This window comes from Nyctibius grandis, chromosome 6, assembly GCF_013368605.1.
Source record: "Nyctibius grandis isolate bNycGra1 chromosome 6, bNycGra1.pri, whole genome shotgun sequence".
In the NCBI taxonomy this organism is placed as follows: domain Eukaryota; kingdom Metazoa; phylum Chordata; class Aves; order Nyctibiiformes; family Nyctibiidae; genus Nyctibius; species Nyctibius grandis.
In genome coordinates this window covers 32,099,773-32,105,525 of record NC_090663.1, presented here as the reverse complement: position 1 = coordinate 32,105,525, position 5,753 = coordinate 32,099,773, and positions in this window count along the sequence as shown.

The window sequence follows — 5,753 nt, the reverse complement described above, 5'->3', positions numbered from 1 at the left end:
ATCCCCTGGTGCAGGGTCACCTCCAACCCGCCGGTGCCCAATGCAGAGTCACCTCCAACCCACCGCTAACGGTACCCGCTGCAGGGTCACCTCCAACCTGCCAGTGCCCACTGCAGGGTCACCTCCAACCCACCGCTAATGGTGCCCGCTGCAGGGTCATCTCCAACCTGCCGGTGCCTGGTGCAGGGTCACCTCCAGCCTATCGCTCCCTGGAGCTGCCCGGTGCACACAGCTCCTGTCCGCTGCTTCCCAGGCTGGTCCCAAAGCCCCCAGGACACTGACCTGGCTGAGCCCCTTTCCCTTTCGAACATGGCAAGAGTCTCAGCCAGAGTTTATTTCCAACATGATCTAATGTTTTATTAAAACTCGGACCTTATGAACAAATGTTCCTGTTTCATAGTAAATCAGGGTGATTAGGGTTAATTGGCAAACCCCGGATTCAAAAGAGATTTGCCATTATAGGCTAATCATACATTCTCTATATGATATAAATAGCATAGAGTGTGGGGTGTGGATATTCACCGTGAATTACAGTTAATTATTATTTGGATACCAAGCCACTACTTCTGCCCGTTGATTGGCACTGTTCCTTCAGAGTATCTTTTTCCCCCCTCTTGTTTCTTGTTTTGACAGTTTAAATCCAGGTCTATGTGACATAGAGAGCTAATAAAATTCTCATTTCATTGTTAATCTGATTTCACTGCAGTGTAGGTTTTTCCCCTCACACCTGCGTAGCAGGGTGTAATTCCATTAATAATTTAAAAAAAAAATCAACATATTCATTGCATGTCTTGATGATATATTGTGAGCAGTGTGAGTTGAAAAAGAGCCATTTATTCTCACCGTGAATGAGTCTGCCTGGAACTGAAGACTTCACCTGCCTCCTCAGTCAATTAGGAATGTATCGAAAATTCTACCAGAAAACGAGTTAAATTAACCGTTAGCTAATTTCCTTGTGTCCCTCCTGCATAATCCCCCCTTTTCAGTTTGCCCCAGAAATTACCACATGTTGCAAGGTTCAAATAGTGCCTAATGAAACAGTGACTAAATGGTTCGCTCAAACCCACAGTGAAGCCCTTTCGCTGTGCCTTCAAAGCCTGGGGGGCTGCAGCGGTCGGGGGTCTCCATCTTACAAAAAAAAAAAAAAAAAATCCTCAGTTTTGGCAGAAAAATCTTACCCGGCAGGGCTGCGCCTTCCCTCTCCCCGCCGCATGCACCCCAGGGCTGCGGCACCCCGGCAAAGGAAAGGGTGAGAACACGCGTGAGCTGCCTGGGGAATGACACGCAACTTTATTTTTAACACCCCGTGTTGGTGCTTTCTCCGAGGGCGTAGAAAGCGATTTAAGAAGGACCGCCCCTGTACTGCCGGGGTCTGCCGGGAGGCAGCGTTTCCCCCCGGAGCTCCAAGACTTCCCCGCCGCTTTCTTTCCATTCACATGGTGCAGAAGCGTTTTCTCCCTTTTTCACAGTGGATCCACGTAAATTGTAAACTTTGCTTTTATCGAGGTTCCTTAGTTTGAGGACGGAAAGACAAAACAGCCCGGGGCGGCAATCTGCTTTGCAAAACCCGCCCGAAGAGGAGTTTTGCCCCGCAGTTACAAGCTCTTGTTCCTGTCTAAAGCGGCTTCACTGAAGTGTCATCTACTAAAACTCGGTGAATTCCGCAAAGAGAGTAGAGTCACTTATTTGAAACGGTGAGGCTAATACAAAGTCATCAAAGCACTATGGTTCTTGTCTTTAAGTGACAACCCTCTTTATTGAACTGTTTGAAATACGCCTCCTGCTTTTCAATGTCTCTCTATCCATCTTCGTCTGCTCTTCAGAAAAGTAGACAATATAAAGCAAAGCCTGGCGAGCTCCCCACGCTCTGGCTTGGGCAGTGCCAATGGTAGCCTTGAAATTGTCACTCCTTCATTAATCTGAAACTAGTTATTTTTCCAGGGCACACAGCACACGCTTCCGATCTCTTCAGGTTCGCTTCCAACAGCTGAAATCCCCCCGGACACGCTGGCTGGGGTCGGGGCGGGGGGGAGGCGCGGAGGGGCCGGCGCATCGCCCGGAGCGGGGCCGGCTGGAAGGCGCGCAGCGGGGCGGAGCGGGGCGCGGACCAGATCCTGCGTGAAATCGGCGCTTTCACGGCCAGGGCTGAGCGCGCTGCAGTGCGGACACACGCCCCGAGGTTTCCCGAGTGGCACACGGGATTCAGGCTGTTTGTTATTCTCCTGTCACGCCGGACTCCCCGGCAGCTGCCCAGCGCTCGACTTTCTGCCCCGCGGAACTGCCCAGGCACCGGCGGGGGCCCGGCGGGGCCAGGGCGCCTGCCCAGGGCCGGGGTCCCGCCGGGCACCCCTGGGCCCGGGCTGCAAACCCGCCCCGGGGTTTCTCCCCCAGACCAAAACCCATCTCAGCCGATGGAGGCGCACACAGGCAGCGGGGCGCTGTTCCCGCTCCCGTACTCAAAACCTTCACAATTATCCCGGATCCTTTTCGAGCTGCCGCGAAGCCTTAAAAAAAAAATAATACTCCTGGGGTCTTTTTGCTGTTTTTTTCCCCGAAGGACTGCGTGCTGTCAACTTCAGGCCCCGGATCCAGGAGCGGAGCGCTCCCCACCCTGCCTGCCTCCTCCGGGCTGGGGGCAGGATGCTCGCCGGGTTCCCGGGGCGGCGGCAACCGGACTCGCCCCTTCCCGGCCCTCTTATCCCTGCGGGCACGACAGAAACTCCCGAGTGGGCCTGATCCTTCCGGACATGGCCTCGTCCTGCGGCTGAGCCGACGGGCTGAACCGTGCAAGGGGGTAAAAGAGCCCCGGGCGGCAGCAGAGACGCCGGGCAGCGCTGCCGCCGCTCCGCCCGTCCGTGCCCACCGGAGCAGCGCCAAGCACCGGGGAGCCGCCCCCGGGGCAACGTCCCAGCGGAGTCGGGTCAGCGGGAGGGGAGGGAACCGGAAACTAGGACAAGCTAGAGATGAATGCCGGGGGATTAGACAGCTCGTCCCCTCTCTTTCCCAGCTCCAAAACCGGAGCTACTGAGGAAGGAGAGTTTCCCGCAGTCCCCTGGCCTGGGGGCCCCCGTCCCCGAGGCACGGGCGCAGGACGTGTTCGAACACGGCGCCGCGGCCGCACCGCGGCTGGGAGCAGGGAGCTGCCACCAAGGGCTGCGCTCCCCCAACGCCGGGGCAGAGGTGCGAGACGCCGGTGATGGGCGAGGCGGCGAGAGGTCCACGGCGGGGAAAGGTTTCAGGAGCGACCGGGGTGACTCCAGGGCAGGGCTGGAGAGAGCAGCCGGGAGAGAGGGGTGCGTTCCGCCCTGCCAAGGGCCGGCAGCCCGTCGCCGGCGCTGCCCTTGGGCAGACAGGTCCCATCAAAGCATGGCAGCACGTTCAACCAGGGGATTCACAACCGGAGAGGTCGGTGCCTTGGATCTGATCTCGGCCGTGCAGACCGAGGTCAGGGAGACTCTTCAAGACGGATGTTTTCCTCCTCCGCGTTTTTTAATTGGAAAGAGTTAAATCGAATTAAAGGAAGCAAATGAATGTCTAAGGGGGGAAGCTTCGTTGAAGGAATGCTATGTTTGCTCATTCAAGCCCCGAAAGGTTACAGAAGGTCGGTAGCGAGGTCACTCACGCAAACAGAACTCGCATCCCTCGTGCAAATGCACGGGTTTAATTGCGCGCCCTTCGCCCTGCGGCTCCCGGCCCGGGGGGGACGGCGGCGGCGGGGGCCCTGCTCAGCGCGACGGCTGCCCGGGGGGTCGCGGCGGCCCGGAGGGGCTTTTGGGGCCCTCCCGTACCTGAAAGCCACCCGGGACACACACCGCCGCCTGCAACTGTCTCCCTGAGGAACAGGCAGCTCCTCTGCCGTCGAGTTACCCCGAGATGAGCGGCTCCAGCAGCAGCGGTCGCAGCCGCCACACGCTCCTCTTCCCTGACTGCCCGAGTGGGGCATATCTGGCGGATAACGCGCGGTTAGGGGCAGCGACTGCAGCTGGAGTATGTCGGGACCGTGCCTGGGTCACATCCGGTGCTAAAAACGGGAGCAGGGCTGGGAAGTTGCACGGAGCCTCACGATGGGAGGGCAGTGCTGCAGCGGCGGCCCGAACCTCTCCGAGGTTTCGTTCTCGACCTCTAAAAAGAAGTGAATTTATTGATCCCACGGGAGAGATAAAGATAAACGCAGTCATGTTTCCAGTGCTCTCAAACATTATCGTGACAAGTATCAAAGAAAAATAAAAAGGTAGGATTTGTTTCTTAAACACTGCACTTTCAACAAATAAGGCTTGGGATCACACCGAATGGTAAAAGGAAAAAGCTGTTATCTGGGTGCAGTCCCATGTCTCCCAGGTCCTTCAGTCTCTACAGCTTCTGTCCCCAGCCCTGCTGCTGACCATACCCTCTGCCTCAAGGTCTGCCTCCGCAATACCATCTTGTTCCCCCTGTAGACGTTCTCTTCCAGCAGTCTGTTGGGCAAAAGACATCCCGCTGCCCCCCAGTTACGGGTTAGCCCATTCCTGCTGGACTGGATGGGTGGTGGCTGAGGTCTCTCCCGGGTCTGTCTCCCCCAGCCCGCTGCTGAGCTCTGCAGAACACGTAGGAACTTGACACCTTGGAGACCCTCACAGAGCTATCATGTCAGCCGTCTGGTTGGCATTGATCGCAGGGTTTAAGAGTTATGAGGAAATGAGGGTAAGGGGCAGACAGATACGCAGAGTGACTGCATAATCCTTATTTCCTTAGGAAACTAACGGTAAGAGGAATATTAAATAGGGAGCTGAACTCTGCCAGTCTTGGGCACTGAATGGCCAGGGGAAAAAACCTGCACTTCACACTTTATGCGAGGAAAAAAAAAGAACAGAAAGAAGAAAGAAGAAAAAGAAGAAAAAGCCCAAAACATTATAATATCAGGGCACAATTTGCCTAAATTTCTAACTGTTGAATGTTGGACTTCAAAACCCTACAATACATTTGCTGAAAGCTAAGGTATGTACAACTTCCAGCAGTGCTCCTGTCACACTGGCTTGGACTCCCCAAAGCTAGGTTCGGGTCGAGCTGGTTGTACTAGCCTTTTGAGATTTGTCAGGGCAAACCATTGCATCATTCCTCTTTTCCCAATTTTTTAACATGAAACATTTACTTTGAAATAAAAAGAAATCTGGTGATGATAGCAACTGTCTCAACAGTATGTGATAATAATATACCACAATTTCCTTTCAACCCTTGAAAGATACATACAAAGTGATTACTACAAGAAATAGCAACTAATTTCGTTTTCCTTTAATTGTCAAGAAATTGTAAAATACTGCAGTGAAGAGATCCCTTCTCACCTACCTCTGGAAGAGGTGAATTCTAGAATAAGAGGGAAATACCCATTTATTCACTGAGCAGCATATTTCCACAGAGTTACACTGAGAATAGATACACTCTACCAAGAAATATCCTTGCAGTTTTAAAATATCTTTGAGTTCTGCAATATCACCCAGTCTTAGATTTCAAAGAGCCTCCCCCAACATAGCTTTGCCTCCCCAGGCTGCTGCAGGCCTGTGGACTCCCCCCATTCCAAGCCAGGGATGACACAGCCGAGAGGGTGGGCAGGACTTTCTGTGGTGCTAACTCCTCCTCCCAGAACTTCTAGGTTGGAAAAGACCTGGCGGGATTATAGGAGCAAACTAGACACAGGGGAACTGAAGCAGAGGAACAGTAGTCTCCAGAGCCCACCTCAGCAGATTTTAGGGTAAGAGAAGGCAGCCCCTCAGCCATGT